General features: G+C 42.0%; 2 long non-coding RNA genes and 9 other non-coding genes across 12 annotated transcripts in view; 6 read left to right on the top strand and 5 right to left on the bottom strand.

The window, feature by feature from the left end:
* LOC120097780 (uncharacterized) overlaps nt 1–12,017 on the bottom strand; it is a 37,279-nt gene extending 25,262 nt beyond the window's left edge. Inside the window, exon 1 of the long non-coding RNA NR_190524.1 lies at nt 11,933–12,017. This is a non-coding gene — a long non-coding RNA (uncharacterized LOC120097780). The remainder of the gene's footprint in view (nt 1–11,932) is intronic.
* Nucleotides 10,939–19,357, top strand: LOC102547106 (uncharacterized). 2 transcript variants are annotated; one of them, XR_015641683.1, is made up of 4 exons: nt 10,942–11,078; nt 14,557–14,677; nt 17,461–17,634; nt 19,094–19,357. It is a non-coding gene; the product is annotated as an uncharacterized LOC102547106 (long non-coding RNA). The 2 variants fall into 2 exon arrangements; XR_015641684.1 differs by lacking the exon at nt 14,557–14,677 and having other exon boundaries at nt 10,939–11,078; nt 19,094–19,356.
* On the bottom strand, nt 13,026–13,097 carry Trnae-cuc9 (transfer RNA glutamic acid (anticodon CUC) 9). Its single transcript has one exon. It is a non-coding gene; the product is annotated as a tRNA-Glu (tRNA).
* Nucleotides 13,643–13,715, top strand: Trnaf-gaa7 (transfer RNA phenylalanine (anticodon GAA) 7). The gene has a single exon. It is a non-coding gene; the product is annotated as a tRNA-Phe (tRNA).
* Trnam-cau12 (transfer RNA methionine (anticodon CAU) 12) lies at nt 18,019–18,091 on the top strand. Its single transcript has one exon. It is a non-coding gene; the product is annotated as a tRNA-Met (tRNA).
* Trnak-uuu6 (transfer RNA lysine (anticodon UUU) 6) lies at nt 18,509–18,581 on the bottom strand. Its single transcript has one exon. It is a non-coding gene; the product is annotated as a tRNA-Lys (tRNA).
* Nucleotides 19,358–20,076: 719 nt separating the features above from the next.
* On the bottom strand, nt 20,077–20,149 carry Trnam-cau11 (transfer RNA methionine (anticodon CAU) 11). The gene has a single exon. It is a non-coding gene; the product is annotated as a tRNA-Met (tRNA).
* Nucleotides 20,150–20,430: 281 nt separating this feature from the next.
* Nucleotides 20,431–20,512, top strand: Trnal-aag6 (transfer RNA leucine (anticodon AAG) 6). The gene has a single exon. It is a non-coding gene; the product is annotated as a tRNA-Leu (tRNA).
* An 87-nt stretch (nt 20,513–20,599) lies between these two features.
* On the top strand, nt 20,600–20,681 carry Trnal-aag5 (transfer RNA leucine (anticodon AAG) 5). The gene has a single exon. It is a non-coding gene; the product is annotated as a tRNA-Leu (tRNA).
* Nucleotides 20,682–22,371: 1,690 nt separating this feature from the next.
* Trnaq-cug10 (transfer RNA glutamine (anticodon CUG) 10) lies at nt 22,372–22,443 on the top strand. The gene has a single exon. It is a non-coding gene; the product is annotated as a tRNA-Gln (tRNA).
* A 411-nt stretch (nt 22,444–22,854) lies between these two features.
* Nucleotides 22,855–22,960, bottom strand: Trnal-caa3 (transfer RNA leucine (anticodon CAA) 3). The gene is made up of 2 exons: nt 22,923–22,960; nt 22,855–22,900 (listed from the first exon to the last, which is right to left on the bottom strand). It is a non-coding gene; the product is annotated as a tRNA-Leu (tRNA).
* Between the last annotated feature and the right edge of the window lie 4,642 nt (nt 22,961–27,602).

Raw genomic sequence — 27,602 nt, 5'->3', positions numbered from 1 at the left:
ATATCCTAGTAAGATCACCAGTGGAAGGGGAAGCCCTTGGTCCTGCTAAGACTGAACCCCCAGTGAACGTGATTGCTGGGGGGAGGGCGGCAATGGGGGGAGGATGGGGAGGGGAACATCCATAAAGAAGGGGAGGGGGAGGGATTAGGGGGATGTTTGCCTGGAACCGGGGAAAGGGAATAACACTAGAAATGTAAATAAGAAATACCCAAGTTAATAAAAAAAACAGAAAAATATAATAATAATATTAAATGTCTTGAGGTATCTCTGATGAAGTAAGTAGAAGACTTATATGATAAAAAGTTCAAGTCCTCATGGTATTGGTACAGAGACAGACAGATCGACCAATGGAATAGAATTGAAGACCCAGAAATGAACCCACACACCTATGGTCACTTGATTTTTGACAAAGGAGCCAAAACCATACAATGGAAAAAAGATAGCATTTTCAGCAAATGGTGCTGGTTCAACTGGAGGTCAACATGTAGAAGAATGCAGATTGATCCATGCTTATCACCCTGTACAAAGCTTAAGTCCAAGTGGATCAAGGACCTCCACATCAAACCTGATACACTCAAACTAATAGAAGAAAAACTAGGGAAGAATCTGGAACACATGGGCACTGGAAAAAATTTCCTGAACAAAACACCAATGGCTTATGCTCTAAGATCAAGAATCGACAAATGGGATCTCATAAAACTGCAAAGCTTCTGTAAGGCAAAGGACACTGTGGTTAGGACAAATTGGCAACCAATAGATTGGGAAAAGATCGTTACCAATCCTACAACAGATAGAGGCCTTATATCCAAAATATACAAAGAACTCAAGAAGTTAGACCGCAGGGAGACAAATAACCCTATTAAAAAATGGGGCTCAGAGCTAAACAAAGAATTCACAGCTGAAGAATGCCGAATGGCTGAGAAACACCTAAAGAAATGTTCAACATCTTTAGTCATAAGGGAAATGCAAATCAAAACAACCCTGAGATTTCACCTCACACCAGTCAGAATGGCTAAGATCAAAAACTCAGGTGACAGCAGATGCTGGCGAGGATGCGGAGAAAGAGGAACACTCCTCCATTGTTGGTGGGATTGCAGACTGGTACAACCATTCTGGAAATCAGTCTGGAGGTTCCTCAGAAAATTGGACATTGAACTGCCTGAGGATCCAGCTATACCTCTCTTGGGCATATACCCAAAAGAGGCCCCAACATAGAAAAAAGACACGTGCTCCACTATGTTCATCGCAGCCTTATTTATAATAGCCAGAAGCTGGAAAGAACCCAGATGCCCTTCAACAGAGGAATGGATACAGAAAATGTGGTACATCTACACAATGGAATATTACTCAGCTATCAAAAACAACGACTTTATGAAATTCGTAGGCAAATGGTTGGAACTGGAAAATATCATCCTGAGTGAGCTAACCCAATCACAGAAAGACATACATGGAGACCCGGTGAGAGAGAGACCCAACCGCCTGGTCAGGTGGGCACTCCTGAGGCTGCAGAGCAGAAGAGACCACCAACTCTGCTCACCCCTGCCCACATCCCTGGCCCAAGAGGAAACTGTATAAGGCCTCTGGGCTCCCGTGGGGGAGGGCCCAGGAGCGGCAGGACCCCTGCCTGAGACACCGCCGGAACCTGAAAGAAACAGACCAGATAAACAGTTCTCTGCACCCAAATCCCGTGGGAGGGAGAGCTAAACCTTCAGAGAGGCAGACAAGCTTGGGAAACCAGAAGAGACTGCTCCCTGCACACACATCTCGGACGCCAGAGGAAAAAGCCAAAGACCATCTGGAACCCTGGTGCACTGAAGCTCCCGGAAGGGGCGGCACAGGTCTTACTGGTTGCTGCCGCTGCAGAGAGCCCGTGGGCAGCACCCCACGAGCGAACTTGAGCCTCAGGACCACAGGTAAGACCAAATTTTCTGCTGCAAGAAAGGTGCCTGGTGAACTCAAGACACAGGCCCACAGGAACAGCTGAAGACCTGTAGAGAGGAAAAACTACACGCCCGAAAGCAGAACACTCTGTCCCCATAACTGACTGAAAGAGAGGAAAACAGGTCTACAGCACTCCTGACACACAGGCTTATAGGACAGTCTAGCCACTGTCAGAAATAGCAGAACAAAGTAACACTAGAGATAATCTGATGGCGAGAGGCAAGCGCAGGAACCCAAGCAACAGAAACCAAGACTACATGGCACCATCGGAGCCCAATTCTCCCATCAAAACAAACATGGAATATCCAAACACACCAGAAAAGCAAGATCTATTTTCAAAATCATATTTGATCATGATGCTGGAGGACTTCAAGAAAGACATGAAGAACTCCCTTAGAGAACAAGTAGAAGCCTACAGAGAGGAATCGCAAAAATGCCTGAAAGAATCGCAAAAATCCCTGAAAGAATTCCAGGAAAACATAAATGAACAAGTAGAAGCCCATAGAGAGGAGACACAAAAATCCCTGAAAGAATTCCAGGAAAACATAAATAAACAAGTAGAAGCCCATAGAGAGGAGACACAAAAATCCCTGAAAGAATTACAGGAAAACACAATCAAACAGTTGAAGGAATTAAAAATGGAAATAGAAGCAATCAAGAAAGAACACATGGAAACAACCCTGGATATAGAAAACCAAAAGAAGAGACAAGGAGCTGTAGATACAAGCTTCACCAACAGAATACAAGAGATGGAAGAGAGAATCTCAGGAGCAGAAGATTCCATAGAAATCATTGACTCAACTGTCAAAGATAATGTAAAGCAGAAAAAGCTACTGGTCCAAAACATACAGGAAATCCAGGACTCAATGAGAAGATCAAACCTAAGGATAATAGGTATACAAGAGAATGAAGACTCCCAGCTCAAAGGACCAGTAAATATCTTCAACAAAATCATAGAAGAAAACTTCGCTAACCTAAAAAAAGAGATACCCATAGACATACAAGAAGCCTACAGAACTCCAAATAGATTGGACCAGAAAAGAAACACCTCACGTCACATAATTGTCAAAACACCAAACGCACAAAATAAAGAAAGAATATTAAAAGCAGTAAGGGAAAAAGGTCAAGTAACATATAAAGGGAGACCTATCAGAATCACACCAGACTTCTCGCCAGAAACTATGAAGGGCAGAAGATCCTGGACTGATGTCATACAGACCCTAAGAGAACACAAATGCCAGCCCAGGTTACTGTATCCAGCAAAACTCTCAATTAACATTGATGGAGAACCCAAGATATTCCATGACATAACCAAATTTACACAATATCTTTCTACAAATCCAGCACTACAAAGGATAATAAATGGTAAAGCCCAACATAAGGAGGCAAGCTATACCCTAGAAGAAGCAAGAAACTAATCGTCTTGGCAACAAAACAAAGAGAATGAAAGCACACAAACATAACCTCACATCCAAATATGAATATAAAGGGAAGCAATAATCACTATTCCTTAATATCTCTCAATATCAATGGCCTCAACTCCCCAATAAAAAGACATAGATTAACAAACTGGATACGCAACGAGGACCCGGCATTCTGCTGCCTACAGGAAACACACCTCAGAGACAAAGACAGACACTACCTCAGAGTGAAAGGCTGGAAAACAACTTTCCAAGCAAATGGTCAGAAGAAGCAAGCTGGAGTAGCCATTCTAATATCAAATAAAATCAATTTCCAACTAAAAGTCATCAAAAAAGATAAGGAAGGACACTTCATATTCATCAAAGGAAAAATCCACCAAGATGAACTCTCAATCCTAAACATCTATGCCCCAAATACAAGGGCACCTACATACGTAAAAGAAACCTTACTAAAGCTCAAAACACACATTGCACCTCACACAATAATAGTGGGAGATTTCAACACACCACTCTCATCAATGGACAGATCATGGAAACAGAAATTAAACAGACATGTAGACAGACTAAGAGAAGTCATGAGCCAAATGGACTTAACGGATATTTATAGAACATTCTATCCTAAAGCAAAAGGATATACCTTCTTCTCAGCTCCTCATGGTACTTTCTCCAAAATTGACCATATAATTGGTCAAAAAACGGGCCTCAACAGGTACAGAAAGATAGAAATAATCCCATGCGTGCTATCGGACCACCTCGGCCTAAAACGGGTCTTCAATAACAATAAGGGAAGAATGCCCACATATACGTGGAAATTGAACAATGCTCTACTCAATGATAACCTGGTCAAGGAAGAAATAAAGAAAGAAATTAAAAACTTTTTAGAATTTAATGAAAATGAAGATACAACATACCCAAACTTATGGGACACAATGAAAGCTGTGCTAAGAGGAAAACTCATAGCGCTGAGTGCCTGCAGAAAGAAACAGGAAAGAGCATATGTCAGCAGGTTGACAGCACACCAAAAAGCTCTAGAACAAAAAGAAGCAAATACACCCAGGAGGAGTAGAAGGCAGGAAATAATCAAACTCAGAGCGGAAATGAACCAAGTAGAAACAAAAAGGACCATAGAAAGAATCGACAGAACCAAAAGTTGGTCCTTTGAGAAAATCAACAAGATAGATAAACCCTTAGCCAGACTAACGAGAGGACACAGAGAGTGCGTCCAAATTAAAAAAATCAGAAATGAAAAGGGAGACATAACTACAGATTCAGAGGAAATTCAAAAAATCATCAGATCTTACTATAAAAACCTATATTCAACAAAACTTGAAGATCTTCAGGAAATGGACAATTTCCTAGACAGATACCAGGTATCGAAGTTAAATCAGGAACAGATAAACCAGTTAAACAACCCCATAACTCCTAAGGAAATAGAAGCAGTCATTAAAGGTCTCCCAACCAAAAAGAGCCCAGGTCCAGACGGGTTTAGTGCAGAATTCTATCAAACCTTCATAGAAGACCTCATACCAATATTATCCAAACTGTTCCACAAAATTGAAACAGATGGAGCACTACCTAATTCCTTCTACGAAGCCACAATTACTCTTATACCTAAACCACACAAAGACACAACAAAGAAAGAGAACTTCAGACCAATTTCCCTTATGAATATCGACGCAAAAATACTCAATAAAATTCTGGCAAACCGAATTCAAGAGCACATCAAAACAATCATCCACCATGATCAAGTAGGCTTCATCCCAGGCATGCAGGGATGGTTTAATATACGGAAAACCATCAACGTGATCCATTATATAAACAAACTGAAAGAACAGAACCACATGATCATTTCATTAGATGCTGAGAAAGCATTTGACAAAATTCAACACCCCTCATGATAAAAGTCCTGGAAAGAATAGGAATTCAAGGCCCATACCTAAACATAGTAAAAGCCATATACAGCAAACCAGTTGCTAACATTAAACTAAATGGAGAGAAACTTGAAGCAATCCCACTAAAATCAGGGACTAGACAAGGCTGCCCACTCTCTCCCTACTTATTCAATATAGTTCTTGAAGTTCTAGCCAGAGCAATCAGACAACAAAAGGAGATCAAGGGGATACAGATCAGAAAAGAAGAGGTCAAAATATCACTATTTGCAGATGACATGATAGTATATTTAAGTGATCCCAAAAGTTCCACCAGAGAACTACTAAAGCTGATAGACAACTTCAGCAAAGTGGCTGGGTATAAAATTAACTCAAATAAATCAGTTGCCTTCCTCTATACAAAAGAGAAACAAGCCTAGAAAGAAATTAGGGAAACGACACCCTTCATAATAGACCCAAATAATATAAAGTACCTCGGTGTGACTTTAACCAAGCAAGTAAAAGATCTGTACAATAAGAACTTCAAGACACTGAGGAAAGAAATTGAAGAAGACCTCAGAAGATGGAAAGATCTCCCATGCTCATGGATTGGCAGGATTAATATAGTAAAAATGGCCATTTTACCAAAAGCAATCTACAGATTCAATGCAATCCCCATCAAAATACCAATCCATTTCTTCAAAGAGTTAGACAGAACAATTTGCAAATTCATCTGGAATAACAAAAAACCCAGGATAGCTAAAGCTATCCTCAACAATAAAAGGACTTCAGGGGGAATTACTATCCCTGAACTCAAGCAGTATTACAGAGCAATAGTGATAAAAACTGCATGGTATTGGTACAGAGACAGACAGATAGACCAATGGAATAGAATTGAAGACCCAAAAATGAACCCACACACCTATGATCACTTGATTTTTGACAAAGGAGCCAAAACCATGAAATGGAAAAAAGATAGCATTTTCAGCAAATGGTGCTGGTTCAACTGGAGGTCAACATGTAGAAGAATGCAGATCGATCCATGCTTATCACCCTGTACAAAGCTTAAGTCCAAGTGGATCAAGGACCTCCACATCAAACCTGATACACTCAAACTAATAGAAGAAAAACTAGGGAAGCATCTGGAACACATGGGCACTGGAAAAAATTTCCTAAACAAAACACCAATGGCTTATGCTCTAAGATCAAGAATCAACAAATGGGATCTCATAAAACTGCAAAGCTTCTGTAAGGCAAAGGACACTGTGGTTAGGACAAATTGGCAACCAATAGATTGGGAAAAGATCGTTACCAATCCTACAACAGATAGAGGCCTTATATCCAAAATATACAAAGAACTCAAGAAGTTAGACCGCAGGGAGACAAATAACCCTATTAAAAAATGGGGCTCAGAGCTAAACAAAGAATTCACAGCTGAGGAATGCCGAATGGCTGAGAAACACCTAAAGAAATGTTCAACATCTTTAGTCATAAGGGAAATGCAAATCAAAACAACCCTGAGATTTCACCTCACACCAGTCAGAATGGCTAAGATCAAAAACTCAGGTGACAGCAGATGCTAGCGAGGATGCCGAGAAAGAGGAACACTCCTCCATTGTTGGTGGGATTGCATACTGGTACAACCATTCTGGAAATCAGTCTGGAGGTTCCTCAGAAAATTGGACATTGAACTGCCTGAGGATCCAGCTATACCTCTCTTGGGCATATACCCAAAAGATGCCCCAACATAGAAAAAAGACACGTGCTCCACTATGTTCATCGCAGCCTTATTTATAATAGCCAGAAGCTGGAAAGAACCCAGATGCCCTTCAACAGAGGAATGGATACAGAAAATGTGGTACATCTACACAATGGAATATTACTCAGCTATCAAAAACAACGACTTTATGAAATTCGTAGGCAAATGGTTGGAACTGGAAAATATCATCCTGAATGAGCTAACCCAATCACAGAAAAACACACATGGTATGCACTCATTGATAAGTGGCTATTAGCCCAAATGCTTGAATTACCCTAGATGCCTAGAACAAATGAAACTCAAGACGGATGATCAAAATGTGAATGCTTCACTCCTTCTTTAAAAGGGGAACAAGAATACCCTTGGCAGGGAAGAGAGAGGCAAAGATTAAAACAGAGACTGAAGGAACACCCATTCAGAGCCTGCCCCACATGTGGCCCATACATATACAGCCACCCAATTAAACAAGATGGATGAAGCAAAGAAGTGCAGACCGACAGGAGCCGAATGTAGATCGCTCCTGAGAGACACAGCCAGAATACAGCAAATACAGAGGCGAATGCCAGCAGCAAACCACTGAACTGAGAATAGGACCCCCGTTGAAGGAATCAGAGAAAGAACTGGAAGAGCTTGAAGGGGCTCGAGACCCCATATGTACAACAATGCCAAGCAACCAGAGCTTCCAGGGACTAAGCCACTACCTAAAGACTATACATGGACTGACCCTGGACTCTGACCTCATAGGTAGCAATGAATATCCTAGTAAGAGCACCAGTGGAAGGGGAAGCCCTGGGTCCTGCTAAGACTGAACCCCCAGTGAACTAGACTGGTGGGGGAAGGGCGGCAATGGGGGGAGGTTTGGGAGGGGAACACCCATAATGAAGGGGAGCGGGGAGGGGGATGTTTGCCCGGATACAGGGAAAGGGAATAACACTCGAAATGTATATAAGAAATACTCAAGTTAATAAAAAAAATATAAATGTAAAAAAAAATTCTAGAACACAATAAAATGAAAATTCAACATAACAAAATTCTGGGACACATTAAAAATTCAATGGGAGAAATTTACATCTCCAAGCGCCTCCATTAAACAATTAGAAAGTGCTTTCCTTTTGCTGCTGCATCTGCAGCCATGAGTATGCTCAAGCTACAGAAGAGACTTGCCTCTAGTGTCCTGTGCTGTGGTAAAAAGAAGGTCTGGTTGGACCCCAATGAGACCAACGAAATCACCAATGCCAACTCCTGTCAGCAGCTCAGGAAGCTGATCAAAGATGGACTGATCACCAGAAGCCTGTGACTGTCCATTCCTGGGCTCGCTGCTGGAAAAACACCTTGGCCCACCAGAGGGGCAGGCATTTGGGCATAGGTAAAAGGAAAGGGTACTGCCAACACTGGGATGCCCGAGAAGTTAACCTGGATGGGAAGAATAAGGATCCTGCACCAGCTTCTCAGGAGATAGAAAATTAAATATCTAAGCATAAACCTATACAAACAAGTGAGACATGTCTAAATATAAACTTTAAATCTTGAAAAAAGAGTTAAGGAAGATACTAGAAAATGGAAAAACATCCGATGCTCATGAGTTAACAGAATTAATGTTGTGAAGATAACCATTCAACCAAAAGTCATTTATATACTCAACACAATCCCAAGCAAAATTTCCATCTTATTCTTCGCATAAATAGAAAAATTATCCTAAAATTCATATGGAATCACAGATTTCTTAGATAGCCAAAACAATCCTGAGGGGGGCAGTAGAGAACAATACTGGAGTGATTACCATTCCAGACTTAAAAATATATTATAGAGCTGTAGTAGTAAAAACAATATGGTGCTGGCACAAAAATAGATATGCAGACCAAAGTAACAAAATAGAAAAACCAAACATGAAACACGTAACTATAGCCATCTGATAGTTGATGAAGATTCCAAGCACTGGGGGAAAGAAAGGATCATCAACAAATGATGGTGGGAAAACTGAATGTCCACTTGTGGAAGAGTGAAATTAGATTCTTCTCGCTCACCTTGCACCAAACTAACTCCAAAAGGATCTAAATATGTGAAAACGGAAACTGTTTAGAAGAAAGCATAGGCAATACCCTAAACGAAATGTGTGTAAAGAACTTTCTGAACAAGACTCCTTTTATCCAAAAATTAATAGCAGCAAACTAGCAACTAGAACCTCATAAAATTACATAGATTCTATACAGCTAAAGAAACAATCAGTGGAGCAAGGGGGTTCTCAGAACAGAAAAGAATCTGCCAGCTATGTAACTGACAGAAGTTTAATTTCCAGAATGTATTAAAAAGAATCAAAACAAACAAAAAACAGAATATTCAGGATGGGCCATCTGTGCTGGGCAGCCCTACCTCACCCTGTGGTTAAATGTTCATGGCATAGGAATGCAGACCGCTGACCACTGTGACCCCCTAGCACCTACCAGTGAAATTTGAGATCACCTAATCCTTCTAGAGAGTTCCCCCAGTTTCCTATAAGAAGACTTTCATGCTTTTGTCTGGGGTTACCATTTCAAAGAACTGTTGACCCCTACATGCTGGTTTGTCTCTGCAGATTAAACACTCTTTGTCTTTGCATACTAACTGAGTCTGGGGTCTTCCTTCAGTGGTTTTTGGACCCTTACAGCCTTGATAGATAGATAGATAGATAGATAGATAGATAGATAGATAGATAGATAGATAATAGATGATAGATAGATAGATAGATAGATAGATAGATAGATAGATAGATAGATAGATCCTTCTCCCAGTTCCAAAGTTACCACTGAAGTGACTGAATAGAAAAGGAAGCAACAGAAGGGGGCTGCCATACAGAACTAACAGGTTAGCAGAGTTCTCTAAGGGAGAATTTATAGTCCATAATTAAAAAGACCTCTCTGGGTAGGCTTTGAGTGGCAGTCTAGTTGTAGTCTACTCAGAGTAAAGATGCTTGAAAAAATTTAATAACAATAACAATCATAATGTTATTATATAATATATATTATATATAATAATAGTAATACATGAATTACATAATAGATGGAAAGTTGATTATCAAATAATTCCCATCAATTACTGCTGAAATGAACTATTTCACCCACAAATTTATGATTAGAAAGAGTGGTGGTTCAGAGGAGAAAGACCCCTCATAAGCTCATATGTGATTGAATACTTCATCACCAGTTGCTGGACCTGTTTGGGAAGGGTTAGGAGATGAGGCTTGTTGGAGGAGGCGTGTCACTGGAGATGGGCTTTCTCTCCTCTCATCGCCCTTCTTCCTCCCCTCCCTCCACCCCTTGTGCTTGTGGCTGAAGATATTAGCTCTCAGCTATTGCTCTAGCTCTGTGCTCGCTGCCATTATAATCGTGGGCTCTAGCCCTCTGGAACCGTTAGCCCCAACTTAAATGCTTTCTTTTATAAGATACTTTACTTATGATGTCTTGTCATAGCGACAGAAAAGCAACTACAGCAGAAAATATTACCATAATTACCATATTACAGGAAGTGGAATCTAGGGGGCTGAGGGGCGCATTGACAAAGAGGAAAACCTTGCAGAGGTAGGATTTTTTTCCTACAATCCCAAATCCAGTGCCTTAGATAGCTTGGACACTACTACCACACGAGAGTATTTCCTTGAAGGCCCGCTGGGTGTCGTCATTCCCCCGTCCCCTATTTGACAAGTGCTAGAGAACGCCAATGGCCTCCGATCCCTAACCACCCAGGAAGGGGAAGGAGGCACGCAAACAACTCCTTGACCTGTGATTTGCAAAATAAAAGCCACTGCATCCCATCGCCCACCCCACTGCAGCATTCAAGATTCATCAGTTCACCGAGAGAATTCCCACCAGGCAGAAAGCCAAAGGCCGATCACTTTAAAATGCAGGATTCCAATGCTTTAAAAGAACAATCGCTGTTATGACGTAATCTGTATTAGTAAAGTTCTGCACCCCCAACCCCCTCGTTCCTTGAACATGAAAGATTTGACTCAATTAAAAAGAGTCTAAGTCCCTCAGTCAAGGAAGATATAAAACGAAAAGGTCCATTTCTAACAGGAAAAAAGTCTGCAAGCTCCTTCAAGTTCATCTTCCACAGGTATCTCTGCTTTGTCTTCATGTGGCCTTCTATAGGCCTAAGTAGCAACGTATCACCCTGCACCCTTCTCAGCACTTAGAAGGTGTTATTTCCCAGGAAAATTAGGATAGCGACTAAGGAATAAAAAGGTGGGGGTGGGGGGGAGTCCCAGGAAAGCCAAAGCAATATGATTTTCAACTACTTTTGCCCTGTCCGTCAATCTGAAGCCATGTGTTTTCACTTGTCGTGTGACTCTGACCTCTCTACCTCTCCAGCTTTCGCGGCCCCGTTTCTTTCCTTTCAACAGTGATCTCCCCACAAACAGCCTAACGTACGCTTCTCACAAGTCCCTAGACTTCAAAAGCCACCTTCGGCGACCGACCTGGAGCAAGTGTGCCGTCTTCTGGCATTATTTATTTTAATGCTGTATCAGCTGCTCCTTGTCTCTTAAGAACATCAATCCAAGAGCTGATTTCTCTCTAGTGTATGCTTGTTTGGTTTTTTTGTTGGTTTGTTTTGTTTAAAGGGTGTTAAGTAGACAAGTAGAAAAATGAATAAAGAATTTCAGAGAATATGATCATATAAACAAGTGAGCATCAAGGATCCATTAGCTCGGTGGTCTAGTGTTTATTTGCCTGGTCACTTTGGAAAACGCAATGCTACCACCTGGACCCCCTTTCTCCTGATCCTAGCCAGTCAGGATCACCTCAAGTACTTCTAATTGAACAGGAATGGCAAATGATTACAGAATGCAGTTACGAGTATGCTACTGGAGGCTTATAACTAAATTCTGGTTCCGAGTGTCCAGAGAAACTATAATCAACTGCCTGTCTCTATGCATAACTGCCAAAAGCAGCTCAAAGTGGTGCTCTCACCGTTCTTTATCCTCCTGCAAGGAGACATTATCGCTGCTGTCACTTGAGGGAAGCAATCAGAGTCAAGGATGGGTCTCTCTTTGAGGGGATTTATGTCATAATGGGTGATTTCCGCCAGGTTCTCCGGTGCTTGAGATTGATTCTGGTCCCTTGACATAAAATGTCTTAGAATTCTAGTTAAATACGACGCACTGAGAATTCAATGTGCCCTCCTTTTAGAAAAACTGGCTTAAAGCATTTTAAACAGTTCTCTTGTGCCAGAGGACCCTAGAAATTTTGAACCCTTCTGCTTTTTACCAATCGACACTTTTAAGGGACTCCTGCTCCAACCACCAGGAAACTTTCAGTCCTTGGGAAGCACCTCAAGTACCCACTTGTCTCCTTTACAATTTATCTTCACCACGCGCTGTACAAATACAGTCAGCTTCTCAGGAAAATGCTCTGCGAAATTTCTCTTCTCTGTGAATCACCCTATTACATGAGTTTTTTAATGTTAAAACCCGGAGAGAGATGGGGAGGGGAGAAGGAAAGTAACCGGGAGAGGGTGAATCAATGACCCAACAATTAAGAACACTTGTCGCTATTTTAGTGGGTTGCGTTCCCGGAGCACCCCTACAAGTCAGCTCCGGACCGCCTCTAACTCTGCGGACACGTGGGGCATACATACACTCAGGCACAAATACTACAAATAAATGTAATAAGATTTATTTTGATTTTATTTTAATACATGACTGTTCTGCATGCATGCTTGTCGGTGCGCCGCGTGGATGTCTGGTGCCCATGAGGAAAGAGGAAAGCGTTGGATTCCCTGGAGTAACCGGCTGTTAGAAATATCCCGTGGGTTCTGGCAACAGAACCGAAATCCTCTATCAAGAGCATTTGAGCATTCAAAAGATTTAAAATCTCGGTCTTCACACGAACAAATAATTATTAGTAAATTTCTAAAATTTACGAAGTTGCATAAGCTGATAATTTTCAGTTAGAATGGCACAAGTAAATTAATTACAAAGATGAAGCTCACTTATGAAACCGATTAATTCTAGTGTTCTGACCAAAAAGTTTGAACGAGGTCTGTGAATAACAAAAGCCCTACTTCCCTGACCGGGAATCGAACCCGGGCCGCGGCGGTGAGAGCGCCGAATCCTAACCACTAGACCACCAGGGAACTCGCAAGATCTCTTACTGCAAGACCTAAGACCTGAATTGGGCAAACAACTACTTGATATGCTCATGCTGAATTTTATTCAATTAACTAACTATAAATCGTAGCAAACCAAATCCAGAAGACATGAAAGAGTACGATAGGGTCGGTGCTCCCCTGTATGAATTGACCCAGAATACAATATAGAAAATGTATATTTACATGTTGCTATATTAAATATTAATAAGACCATTAAGGCACTTCTTGAGATAGTGTCTCAGCCCTGAGCTGTAACTCTACCTAGCCCTGAATTTAGAGAGATCCGCCTGCCTGCATCTCTCAAATGCTAGGTTTAAAGGTGTGCACCACCACTCCCGGCACTAAAAAAGGAAAGTTTAAAAGAATAATTTAAATTGTCTCCTTGCTTTTCTCTTTATGATACAGAAAGATGTTCAAACATCGAAAATCTTAGTCAACTAACGCTGTTAGGCGTGACCACTCCAGTCACACCCAACCTGAACCTACGTGATAAAGCCATTAGAACTCAGCGTAAAACACACTAGGGTGGGGCCGAAATAGCTCAGTTGGGAGAGCGTTAGACTGAAGATCTAAAGGTCCCTGGTTCGATCCCGGGTTTCGGCAGCTATTTTCTTCATGTTCTGTTTTCTTTAAAAAATTCTGTATTTACTCTCTTCCTTTAGGCTTTGAGCTGTTACGCATCTTTTTCTCCAACACATCTGTTCCTCAGAACTTACCTCTTCTTTATTCGCATAAAAGTATCTCAAAAGCTTAAATCAAGCCAACATTCTTCTCATCCTCGCTGGCCCCTTCAGACTAGAAAATGTTTACATCTCCATATTTAGACGCCAGAACCGAACCCAAGTTCTCATGTCTTTGTCACGTCACACTCAGCTACAGGCTACCTACCATTCAGTCCAACTGAATCGTGACCACCAACTTTCCAGTTTCCACATGTTGTGGCTCTTTTTTGGCCCTGTTTAATTTGAGTGGGATGCAAGCCAATTAACAACTGTTTGTTAAGCAGAGACTCAACTCTCCCGCCACGTTTTCCATGGTGATTCTATTTCACCACTTTAGTACTATAATTTTTTAGAAATAGTTGCTTCTCAGGGCCTGTACTTTGATTTTTACTTAATTTCTCTCCTTTGAATGATTTCACATATATTTTCAAGAATAATAAAGACGTCTCATTTCTGTTGCTTAACTACTTCTTGTAACAATACCTTATAAAACTATAGTCCAGCGTCACAGTCCTGATACCAATGTTCCCTCTTGTCCTATCCCAAATACAGTAGAATGCTATACAATAAAATAAGAAGATAAATGATATGAAAGCACAAGAAAACAGCTTAAGCAGAGATGGTTCATAATTTCTTTAAAAATACGAGGCTCTGCTGTTAAAGACTAAAACTCACAACCTAAAAGGGAAAAAAATAAGACTTGTGTCTGGTTGTGTTGACAGGAGCCTTCAAGGAAGAAGAGGTAGGGAGGATCTTTGTGAGTTCAAGGCCAGCCCAGTCTACAGAGCTAATTCCAGACTAACCAGGGCTATAAAGTAAGACCCTGTTTCAAAATCAAAACAGGTAATAATTGTAACTCCTCTCTTCTGTTTTGTGTTACAGCAGGATTCGACACCTGTGACTGTTTCTAATATCATTTCTGTGAATCTCCTTTATTTAGGACTTTTTTTTTTTTAACATAATGGCAAACTGGAGATGGCCTGAGGCTTTGAATTTGCTAAACTTCAAAATTGACTCTGCCTTAGGCACTCCTCACCAGTGTGGTCTAGTCTGGGCTCATGACCCACTACAGCCAAAGACTGCACATCAGCTTTTTGCCAAAGCAGAAACGTATGCCTTGTATTTGTTATATAAAGTGCAGGGTTTGGATTGACATCTGAGCGTGGCAAGTTATGTCTCCTCTTCGGGGAAATTCTGTATTAAATTCTGCCTTAGGATAAGGCACTCAGCTGCAGGATGAGGGTCCAACCTCATCCTGCTGGGTATGTGGGGTGGCTTTGTAGTCCATCTGCTACCTTTCTACGCGGTCACGCCTGAACTTAGCTGGGCTCTTACCCTCACAGGATTGGACAGGGCCTCAAGGGGCGTTCTGGGGGTACACCAGCGGCCAGGTCTGACAGCAGAGCGGTGGGGTGGGGACAGGAGACTTCTGGGAACCAGAGGAGACATGACAGCAGCCCACCCCCCTACACACAGCAGCTCCACGAAGCGCTCCTGCCAAGCCCCAACTACAGCCTGGGTATGGGAAGAGACAGGTTTTTTTCTGTTTATTCTGTCCAGTTGTCTACATTCATGGTAGGTCTTCCACCCACAGTTAAATATCTCTGGAAATTCACTTACAAACATACCAGAGGTGAGCCATCTTAGGGGATTCTGAACCCCGTCAAGCTGACAAAAGAAGTTAACCAATACATAAGGTTTCACTAAGGGTTTGTACTAATCAAGATGGTTTCTAAGGTCATTTCCCAAATATCAGTACTTAAAAGATAGAGGGAACATTTTGTTTTTCTATGGCTCTGATTTGATGCATGACCTGATAGACAAAGAGATTGATGTCAAAATAAGATCTGCACTGGGGCTAGCCTATGGCATGAAAATGTCCTGAGTTTTTCCTCCCCCAAGGACTACAACCTCTCAAACACAGGGAGCTATGTCCAGGCTGTTTTGTGTTTGTGTGTGTTTGTTTCCTGCCAATTGAACAAGGGTAAAGTTTTCTGGAGAGAGTGTTCCCACCGGCTTGCCTAGGGACAAGTCTGTGAACCATTGTCTTGATTAATTAATAATCGGCATCGGAGGCTGCAGCCATTACAGGTGACGCCACCCCTGAGCAGGTGGTCCTGGGGGGTGTAAGAAAACTGTTGAGCAAGTCAGGGGAACCAGCCAGTAAGCAACACCCTTTCATGGCTTCTGCTTCAGCTCCTGCCTGCAGGTTTCCATCTTGCGTTCTTGCCCTGACTTCCCTGGATGATGCACTACAACTGCTATGTGAAATAAGACCTTTCCTGTCCATGCTGCCTTCATAGTGTTCTATTACAACTGAGACCATGCTCGGACAAGCCCTAAGACAGTATTTGTTCATCTATAATGCCCAATGCTACTTTCAACTGAGCGATGATGCTGCTTGGGATATATTTATTGTCTGCTGTTTACTGTCTGACTCATTCTGGACCTGTGAGTTTCAGTTTTCCCTGTGGTGGCTGTTCTTCCTGTAGAAGCTACTCTTGGTTGTCAACTTGAATAAATCTAGATTAACTAAAATCCAGGCAACTGGATAAACCTATGAGAGATTTTAATCTTTATCGTTTGAAATGAGAAGACCTACTTTTACTCTGGATCTTTTGAGATGGGAAGTTGTATTTTCAGTCCAAACCTTTTGAGGGGAAGATCCACCTTTGATCTGGGCTACACCGTCTGGAAGCATATAAAAATGACATGGAAGAAGGAAGCTTGCTCTCTCCTAGCTGCTTGCTCTCACTAGCAAGTCCATTCCTTCACAGGCATTAGAGCCTGCTTCTTCAGGATTCCAGCATATACTAAAGACAAGCTGAGACATCCACTCTTGGGGACTGAACAACTACTGAATTCTTGGACTTTTCATTGGTGAACAGCATTATCGAACGAGCTGGACCACAGCCTGTAAGCCACTCTAATAAACCTTTCATTCTACTTGTTCCTCGAAGGAGCTCCTATGTGCTTCCACATCTAAATTCTTCTTTCCATGAAGAACAGTTAGCTCCGTTTTGATAATTTATTCCCTAATCCAGTTCTGTCTGTTGTTAAATAGGATAATTGGAGTTTCCCAGTGTTGTCTGGTTGGTGGTGCTGGCATTTGCATGATAATCTTTCTCCTCTTCATTATCTGAACTCTTGAAAAATATGGTCATGCTATTCATAGAGTTCAAAAATAAACTATCAGAATCTTGATACAAACTAGCACTTACTTGATACAAACTAGCAGTTAACATACATTACATGGGTAACCACTGGGCTATACACTCTGGACTACACACACTAACATTAGGCACTGAAGATCCATGATTTGTAACCCTTGTACACTGGAATACTTGTAACACTTGTAAAAGTTTATAAGTGGAAAGCCAGGGTCCTCAGCAGCAGCAGAGGCAAAGACAATAAAACCACTTTGCTTTCCAGGGGTAGGGGAAATATTTTAAATGGTTTCTGTGTTTTCTCCAACTTCTGCACTTAACGCAGAAAACCAAACACTCAACGGTTTACAAATTCGAGATAGACACTAAGAACGAGAAATCCTATTGTGGAACCATCTCAAACCCCAGGCAAATATGGGTAACTCGAGTTTTCACTTTTTCCTGTTCTCACCCTAACAGATTTCCAAGAGTTTGTATAAAGAACAGTTTATTCGTTAAGCTTTGAGCTCTCTCTTTGAAATCCTGGACCTAAGAGTAGTAAGAAGACTGCGTGCAGTGTGTTGAATAGTCTGTGGGACATAGGAAGATGACCTTGCAGTGCAGTGTCATCTTTTGATGATGTGCAGTGAAGAGGTAAGAAGGAATGACTGGATGAGGAAATGCTTTTGTTAAGACCACAACCCCTTGCATATATGTCCTGAAAGGGAGCAAAATGACTCTCTCTCTCTCTCTCTCTCTCTCTCTCTCTCTCTCTCTCTCTCTCTCTCTCTCTCTCTCTCTCTCTCGATAATTTTTTTTAATCTAGTTGAGGTTTGGGGAGCTGTTGAATCTTTCAGATATTTCCGGGGCCAGGGTAGTTAAAAAAAATTTAGGAGGGCTGGAGAGATAGCTCAGCCGTTAAAGGCTAGGCTCACAACCAAAAATATAAGAATTTAGGAACACCATCTGGGCTAACATGACCAAAAAAATAATGTATGTTTGTTACTAAGGTGAAATCTCTGGAGCTCAGAATCACTTGCCTCCTTAGCGCAGTAGGCAGCGCGTCAGTCTCATAATCTGAAGGTCCTGAGTTCGAGCCTCAGAGGGGGCAACTTCTTTTCTTCACTTTTCCGGCTGTATTCACATTAAAAACTACAAACTGTTTCCTAATTGCCTCCTGAATTTCACAAGTTGACTTGGTTGCCATTATTTTCCGGTTGAAAAGAGCTCTACTACCCACGTTTCTTGTTCAGACAGCATTCTATCCAGCAACTCAATTTATTGGGGGGGGGGGAGGGGGGAAGGACGTATAGATGAAAAGCTAGTATTGAATTTTACCTGAAGTCCTCCTTTTTAATTGTATGCAAAAATTCGTTACCTCTATGCACTCGATATATAATGTGATGTGGGTTTACAGATCTGGCTGAATAAAGTTGTCCAAAATACCACGTTTCCTTGTTTATTCGTTGAGGAAATCACCTTTCCTCGCTAAACAGAGGCAAAAGCAGGGAAAGTTTCAAAACACTGACGCCCGAACAGGGACTTGAACCCTGGACCCTCAGATTAAAAGTCTGATGCTCTACCGACTGAGCTATCCGGGCTCTTACATGGGAGTGTTCTTGAATGAATAAAGAAAGATACAGGAAAACCAATTTTTTTTTTCTTCTTTAGTTTTAGTCTACGTTTGTTTAGCCAACTGACTTAGAATTTTATTATCTGTCATTTGTCACTGAAATGCAAACTCCAAGAGAGAATTTTCTCCTGCGGTGCTCAGTGTTAAATCTTCACCCCTTACAGCAAGGCCCGACTTAGAAAACAGTAACGCTCAATTAAGTTAATGTAGCGAAAGTAACTGCAGGAAATAGCTTGCTACTTTGTTGGGCTTGGGGGCTACAGAAGAGGTCAGGGTTTCTAAGGAAGGGACCCACAACTTTAAGGAGCTTTAAACACTGGCCAGGGTTGGGAGTAACAGGGGTAATGCTTCAGCCGCTAGTAGCTTATTCTTGGGAACACAAATAGAATGATGGTGAGGACAGTTTGACAGACGAAAGAAAAAAACAAACAAAAGACATGAAGTCGGTCTCCTTTCTCCTACCTGTCATTCTCTCTATAGCTCGTCTAATTGACAGGCTTCAAGGGGAAAGCCTGTGGCCAAGGAGTTTCGAGGTGTGGTTTGTAGACACCAGGCCCCTCCACAGGACGGGGAATTGGACGGCAGATCGGGAACTGAGAGAGGACAGATGGACAAGGAATGCAGAATTAGATGGTGCCTGGCGCATACTGGGCGTACGGAAAACCAAACAAACCCCTGCTGAACATTTCTGGCTCCACAGAGAGATACCGAGAGCTGGATATAAAATACAATCTTAACCCAGAGTATTTGTCTTCCTCGCTTACTTATTTCTCTTTTAGACTTTTTCCTGAATCTTGCAGTTTGGATGACTTAGAAATTCTGTCAAGACCGAAAGCCTAGCCTGGTGAGAATGGACCATAAGTGTTCGTGGTTTATTTTTATATTTTAATTTTGTTTCGTTTTTGACGAGGAGTATCTATCATGAGTGGGACTAAGTGATCCAATAATAAGCAATACCAGAAGAATGGTTTAAAGGACCAACCCGGCAAGTACACATATCTTACACCTTAATCCGCCTTTACACACATCTTTCCTTGCATATTGGCTCTCTGGCCTTCCTTTCTTTTACACCCGGGCAGGGCAGTTGCCTTGCCCCAGTGTTTATGTAATAACCAAATGCCAAGCATATTTGAAAGGCACCTGAAAATTCTCCTGGCTCCAATAGTACGGATGGTGAAAATTAAGTAAGTTTAACTGTTTGTAAAGACTGGGCCTCGGTACTCACCTTGTAGAGATCCACCTGCCTCTGCCTCCGGAACGTTGGAATATTATAGAAGTGCTCCACCACGCTGGTCGTGTTTTTAACTCTTAGTGAAAATCGCTATTTTATAACTTTGTAACCGATCACTATATTACACAAACAAAACTACCTATTTTACTTCATTGGTAGTTTTGGGTCTCTGTATACATGAGCTCAATTCTCTTCATAGGAATTAAAATTAAAGGTTTTAAAATGTGTTGGCTGCCCCCTCTGAGGTTCGAACTCAGGACCTTCAGATTATGAGACTGACGCGCTGCCTACTGCGCTAAGGAGGCGCCCAATGCTAAGTGTTCCCAGATTATATAGTTATGCTGTTACTGGAGCTGGTCTTAGCGTTTTGTAGTTTTAGTTTCGTAGTTTTAGTTCTGATGTAATATTAATTAAAAGAGCTTTTGTTGCGAAGCTTTAATTTACAAAGCCAGAACACAGCATGCGATTTTGCGTTAGACCATAGAGTGCGGAATGAGAGCTCCAGGCAGAGAGCCGCGTGCAAAAGAAAGGAGCCTGAGATGTTATGTTACTCCAGGAAGAGAAGACATAAATAAGCTATGGTAGGGGTAGCGTGGCCGAGCGGTCTAAGGCGCTGGATTAAGGCTCCAGTCTCTTCGGAGGCGTGGGTTCGAATCCCACCGCTGCCACTAGCTTAATTTTTTTCTTTCATTTTTTTGCAGGTTTTATTCAACTAAGTGGGTCTTTTGTTCATGGTTCCAAACACCCCGTGTGGAGGTAGCGTGGCCGAGCGGTCTAAGGCGCTGGATTAAGGCTCCAGTCTCTTCGGAGGCGTGGGTTCGAATCCCACCGCTGCCACTAGCTTAATTTTTTTTTTCTTTCTTTTTTTGCAGGTTTTATTCAACTAAGTGCGTCTTTTGTTCATAGTTCCAAACATCCTGTGTGGAGGTAGCGTGGTCGAGCGGTCTAAGGCGTTGGATTAAGGCTCTAGTCTCTCTGGGGACATGGGTTTGAATCCAACTAATACTTTCTTTTGGGACAGGGCAGTTTTTGGTCCCTAATATCATTCAGGATTCTCCTCTCCCACCATCTGCTTTTCCAGGCTACTGATAACAGTTACACATATCATACCCACTGCACACCCAAGTAATTGCGTCAATTAACAGTTAATAATCCCATAATGTGTCTGGTACTCACTCCTCTAACTCTGCATGTCCACTCCAAGAAATGCTCCAGCAACATATTCCACACCGACTATAGGCTACATCCTGTAGATTCTGCAGTTCTTCCTTGTTACCTTAGTCTACGAATGAAGGATTACTGTGGAACATCACTTTCCGAGTCGACATGCAACTAGAGACAGATCGGCCTAGGGCACTGTAGAAGTGGATTCTTTCCTATCCGGGAGACCGAAAACTAAGTCTTCATCATCACCACAGACTTCTTTCTCATTTCATTTTGAACCTGAATCACGTTCATCTGAGCTGTGTGTGTCTAAGAAATGCCTTGCAAAAGGAAGCAAAAATGATCAAAATATATTGTATAAATTTTTCAATAAAAATAAATTAATTAACAATGCAATAAGTGCCTTCTCTCCTTTCTGGAGACCACCTGCCTTGCTTTCCGCGTCCAAGCTGCACGCACCAAGTGAACTTCATCAGAGCCGCCAAGGCGGACTGTAGATGGGACTGTAGAACAGGAAGGAAGACTCTGCCTTCGCACCTGCTACCTTGTGTTGAGGGAAAAGCATTTTAGAAGTTGCAGCTCATGATTGCAGCTGACTGGATAATTTCTGGCATGCAGTAGTTGCACATGACAAGTCGCACACACACACAAACACACGGAGGAGTGGAGAGTCATTCAATTTCTAATGGTAGGACTAACTAACGTCCAGTTTGCCTTTCGTGGTGGGGGGAAAAAGAGCACGAATCGCGGGGACTGCTCTGGACGCTGCCAGACTCTGAGATGCAGAACAGGACAGGAGGCGCGGTGCAGACCACGTGGCCATTTCTGTGGTCCACCCACTGAAGGCGAAACTTTTCCACGGAAAAAGTGAGTTGCTCCTATAAAATTACTATTATATCAATTAAGAGGATAGACATTTTATTTAAAGTCATGTTTCCCTTCTATTTGTAAACCAAGCACGCGTTTGCAAAAAGCAAGAGGACGTGACTTTAGATCTACTGTGAAAGTAAATTGAAAACGGTTTGGGGGGGAAAGAAGGGGGGATGAGAAGTAGGGAATAAGAACAAAGTTTAATAACTTTTTTGTATGATTATGTCACAATTAGGCCGACTTATTTGCCTGCTAACCAAGAAAATTAATTGCACAAAGAAAAAAAACAACCCAAGGAGAAAATAAGTAAAAAAACCAAGGATACAAATGAGTCATTCCTGAGAAACAAACAAACGAAACTTGTAGCTTGTTGTTGTGAAACAAACGAAAATTTGTAACAGTTTCAAATAACACCCATGTTCCTTTCCTTAGAATACTTTTTTTAAAATCAGGATTTGCAGATGGAGAGTATAGCCAGCGCCATAGGTAGGGTGGTTCCATGGTGTAATGGTTAGCACTCTGGACTCTGAATCCAGCGATCCGAGTTCAAATCTCGGTGGAACCTTTTTGCATTTCTTCGTTTCACATGGTGAACAGTTTCGCTAAACTTCCGCATTTATTCTATGCTGTGAATAGTTACTTTTGTATTCCTGCATTTAGCTCTTCATGGCCTTGGTCGTGCAAAAAAGTCAGGTGATCTGACCCTGTCAACTCTACACTCAACTGTCATCTGTGTCATTGAAGTTCGTGCAAATTTTCCACACCATTCGCCCAAGATTCAAGCAGTTCGTGCAGTTTACTACCGCTACAAACCCGTTTTCCAACAGGGGTCCCCAGTTCTGTGTGTTGGTGATTGGTGGCAAAAGAATCTTTAAGGCTCCAGCACAAGATTAGTTGGATAAGCTTCATGAAGGTCTGGAATAAGCTAGCAGAGAAAATGGAACGCGCCTGTCTGCGAGAGTAAGAAAAGTATAGTTGTCAGAAGTGGGATTCGAACCCACGCCTCCATTCGGAGACCAGAACCCTCAATGAGAGAAGCCAACGCTTGAGTCTGGCGCCTTAGACCACTCGGCCATCCTGACACACTGCTCAGACGTCAATTAATGATTCTTTCAGCTGTAATGCATGTGTATGCATTTGTAATGAATGTGTACTTTAGGTTTCAGTTATGACGTAGAAATACAATTCCCTGTAAAGTAAACTAAATTATTTTTTCTATCTAATCAGGTACGTAGATTTAAAAAAAAAAAAACAACTCTAGATTTTCCCCCCTCCAATCCTATCTGAAATTCAGCGTTTATCGCCTCGGTTCCTGGCCCTTCCAGAGTGCGGCGGAGTTCAGAAATCCTGAGAATCCTTCCTGCAAGCTCAGTCTGGCTCAGAGCCGTTCATCCGGGTCACGAAAGAACAAGTAGCTCCAGCTCTGTTTCATGATGGTGTACCAAAGCGCCCAGTTAGCAGGAGTGGGAAGCAGAACAGACTATATTAGCAAGGAAATCTTGTTTATGAACACTGGCTGCTGTGTAAACCAGAGAGTGGCAGAAGCCTGCGCTATGAAAAGTGACTGCACATGTAAGAGAAAGTGGCAAGATCAAAAATTAAAGGGTGGAAACATTGGAAGGAAAAAGTCAAGAGACGAAGGAAATGTCAGTGCAGAGCCCAAATCCCAGACCCTCTGCTCCCACAAACTTGGGAGACAAGACCATCTTCAGGCAAAGACGGAACTGCGCATCTTTGGAAATTGGTATCATAGTAACAACACACAGCGACAAATGAAGTATTCCGAAGAAATGATTGGGTATCAGCGTGACCCCAAGAATATCTATGTTATACAGCAACCAGAATCAAGAGTTTTCATTTCTAATCTTAAATATGAACAAGCACCAAGGGAAAGCAGGTATTTGTGAAAACATTTCTACAGTAAAGAAAGATAAATACAATAGGGGACTGGAGATGACTTAAGAAAAAAATACAACGCAGTTACTTTGTGGGGGTCGGGGGGTGGCGGCAGTTATTATTTTTATTATTGGAATCATCATCATCTCCTCCAGGAGGTAAAAGAAGAAGAAGAAATTCTTTAATAGTTCAGTTGCAGAAAATGTTTTGAAGTTACAAAATAAAGTTGAAGAAATCTTCTAGAAAATGGGTAGGGAATGAAACAACGGAGCTGATAAATAGCTCCTTTTTAAACTATGATAGAAGGTATGCCCTCAAACCTGGGGCTTCTTGGGAAAGAACAGGTGAAATCACAGAAAAGAGTCGTTTACCAAACCAAAGACCTTAGATATCCAGATGGAAGGGTCCATCAAATGCATCCTCCACTCTCCTCCAAGGCAAGCTTATTAGGACATAAGAAGAGAACAGTATTTGTAAGGAAAAAAAAGACAAAGGCAAAGGAAGTGATAAAGAATTCAGATATAGGGCTAGGGAGATGGCCCAGTGGTTGAGGGCACTGACTGCCGGACCTTCCAGAGGTCCTGAGTTCAATTCCCAGCAACCACATGGTGGCTCAAAACCATCTGTAATGGGATCCGGTGCCCTCTTCTGGTCTGAAGACAGGGTATTCACATGAAATAAATAAACAAATTTAAAAAAAAAAAGAATTCAGATATAAAAGTGTTCCCTTTTTTTAAATACAGCAAAACTGAAAGCTAGAGGACAGGAAATCAATGACTTATAAATTAAAAATAAAAATAAAAATCCACAGATAGGTCTCCTGATGCAGTCCTAGGGGTAGAGCCTGAGGACTCACCATGCAGGCACTTCCTTAGTGCACTCCTGACTCAGACTCTGCTCACTAAGTGACACAGGCAAGCCTTAGTTACTCCTGGAACTTGGACCTTCATACCTCAGCCTTCTGAGTTGTATTAGCTAGTTTTATGTGTCAACTTGACACAAACTAGAGTTATCACAGAGAAAGGAGCCTCTCCGTTGAGGAAATGCCTCTGCGAGACTCAGCTGTAAGGCATTTTCTCAACTAATGATCAAGGGTGGAGGACTCAGCCCATTGTGGGTGTTGCCATCCCTGGGCTGGAAGTCTTGGGTTCTAAAAGAGCAAGCTGAGCAAGCCAGACAAAGCAAGCCAATAAATAACATCCCTCCATGGCCTCTGCATCGGCTCCTGCTTCCTGCCCTGCGTGAGCTCCAGTCCTGACTTCCTTTAGTGATGAACAGCAACGTGGAAGTGTGAGCTGAGTAAACCCTCTCCTCCCCGACCTGCTTCTTGGTCATGTTTGTGCAGGAATATAAACCCCCTGACTAAGACACGAGTAGACAAGATGTCAAGTCATGATCAATCACGTCTAGAAGTCTACATCAAGTCAAACTATTGATAAAATGTAAATAGACATTTTCATTACATTTCTTTGTTTAGAGAGGGGCTGATACCATGATGTGCATGGGGAAATCAAAGGGTGCAGAGGCAGTGCCCCTTCCTACCATGTGGGTCACACAAATCAAACCCAGGCACGAAAGCAAGCACTGTTACCCACCTTAACAGCCCTAAACCTTTTCAAGACTCAGAAAATGTTATGTGTACTTCTCGGGAAGTTTCTGGAGAATTACTTTAGCAAACTAATTAAAGCATGTAAAATCCCACAATAGTGAAGCAAAACAAGACATTCCGAGGCTTGCTGAGAGAAGCTAGAGAGAAGTCATTCTATAATAGAAGAGAGAGTAACACAACAAGAGGAAACATGGGGTGAGAGACAACAGACTCTCACATCTTTAATCCTTGGACCCTGTCACCCACAAGTTCCTGTCTTCAGTACCTATACCCACCCCTGTGTTTACCACAAGACAAGAATCCTCCACATACAGGGACTTATCCGGATATCTCTGAGAACAGACTAACTTGCATCCTAAATGGGAAAAATCTCCCAAAATCCTAAGTAAGAAATTTACTGAAGGGAAGAAAGCCATTCTCGTGACTAATAAACCTGACTCCGTAACAACTCAATAAAATGCCTTCACTTTCCCAGGTCTGTAGGAAAAGTGGATTTCTTGAAAGCTGGGTTGATCCTGTCTTTGACTCATTTTCTTCCCAGTTAGAAATTTTGCCTGAGAGTTCATACTCAGCCTCAGTTACTTCTATAGTCACAGGGACGAGTTTCTCATGTGTGTTTAGTACCCACAGGTTAAGCCAGGGGCCTTCAGGATGACTCAGTGTGTGTGTGTGTGTGTGTGTGTGTGTGTGTGTGTGTGTGTGTGTGTCTGTGTCTGTGTGTGTCTGTGTGTGTCTGTGTGTGTCTGTGTGTGTCTGTGTGTGTCTGTGTGTGTGTGTGTGAAGTGTATTGTCATTGGTGGTATGGACAGCATGGCAGCAAACAGAGAAAGAATCTGACACCTTACATTGTAAACAGCATAACCCCAAAGAGAGAGCAACTGCAAATGGCCCATCTTCAAACTCTCAAATCCAGCCTCTAGTGACACACTTCCTCCAACAAGGCCACACCTTCTAAACCTGTTCCAAACAGCACCACCAACTGGGAATCAAGTCTTCAAATACATGAATCTATGGGGGAACATCTCATTCAAAACACCACTCTCAGGTTGCCAAATTTTCATGGCAAGTGCCTTTATCTATCTTCTCCCAGACGCTTCATTTTTTTTAAAACCTGGTCTTCACTTAAAGAGAAAATATGCCATACATCTTTTCAGTCTGGCTTAATGTTATAACCTTTAAATAATTTCATTCTTCTTTATAGGCAAATCAAATTCTGCTGTGCATATGAATCACATTTTCTTTATGTATTCATCTCTTGATGGACACCTAGATTGATTTACTGTCTTGGCTACCACAAATAGTGCATCAATAAGAATAGGTATTCTCTCCATGCATTCTGTGTGACTATACCCAGGAGCAGGTTGCATTACAGATAGATCAACTTTTAATTTGGCAGGAGCAGGGAGAACTCGAGTCATTTCCTGTACTCATTAACCATCTAGCCAATAGCGTATAAAGACACCCTTTCAATCCCTTGTCAGTATTTGCTGTTGCTTAGTCTCAATGTCACCATTTTGATCGGTGGGAGATGGAACCCAGTGTGGCTTTAATTTCTATTTCCCTGGTGCCTAAAGATGTTGGATATTGGTGTGTGTGTGTGTGTGTGTGTGTGTGCATCTGTGTGCACACACACTCATGCACACTGGGCATTTGTACTTCTTTCGAGAATTGTATGTTCAATTAATTCATTTGACTACTGATTTGGTTTTTTTAAACTTTTGTATTCTTGTATTGAACGTGTACGCTAATTTTGATTTTTAGTCCTTCATATATCAAGGATCCTCATCCCCTATTAGATGATTAAGCAATTCAGAATTGTTATTTTGTTCCCATAAGTGTATAAAAGTTAGCAACTACACTAGGTATTGTTACCATATGTGGGTTTCCCTGGGGTCACTCTCCAGCAGCCCAGGAGGAAGAGGGTTTCTGAGAGCCTGTGAATACCAACGGAAATGACACTGCAGGGTCAGCTTTGGAGAGTCAGATCAACTTTACTGGAGGTGAACCAAGGATTCTATAGCTTTGAGGAAGAGGTAGGAATACCCAGGGTGGTCAAAGGTCACTGATGCCTCATTAGCATGAGAAGGCATTCCTGGAATCTTAGGTGCTTGCTGGACAGGAAGCTGCACCTGTGATCTCATCAAGGCTACGTGACATTCTTCAGGCAGATTGTGTGGAGGGGTTTCCAAGCTCCCCAGACAAGGTCAAAGAAGGAGAAG

Source organism: Rattus norvegicus, chromosome 17 (genome assembly GCF_021556685.1).
Source record: "Rattus norvegicus strain SHRSP/BbbUtx chromosome 17, alternate assembly SHRSP_T2T, whole genome shotgun sequence".
NCBI lineage: Eukaryota > Metazoa > Chordata > Mammalia > Rodentia > Muridae > Rattus > Rattus norvegicus.
The sequence above is the reverse complement of the archived record's forward strand: the minus strand, read 5'-3'. Positions and strand labels throughout refer to the sequence as shown.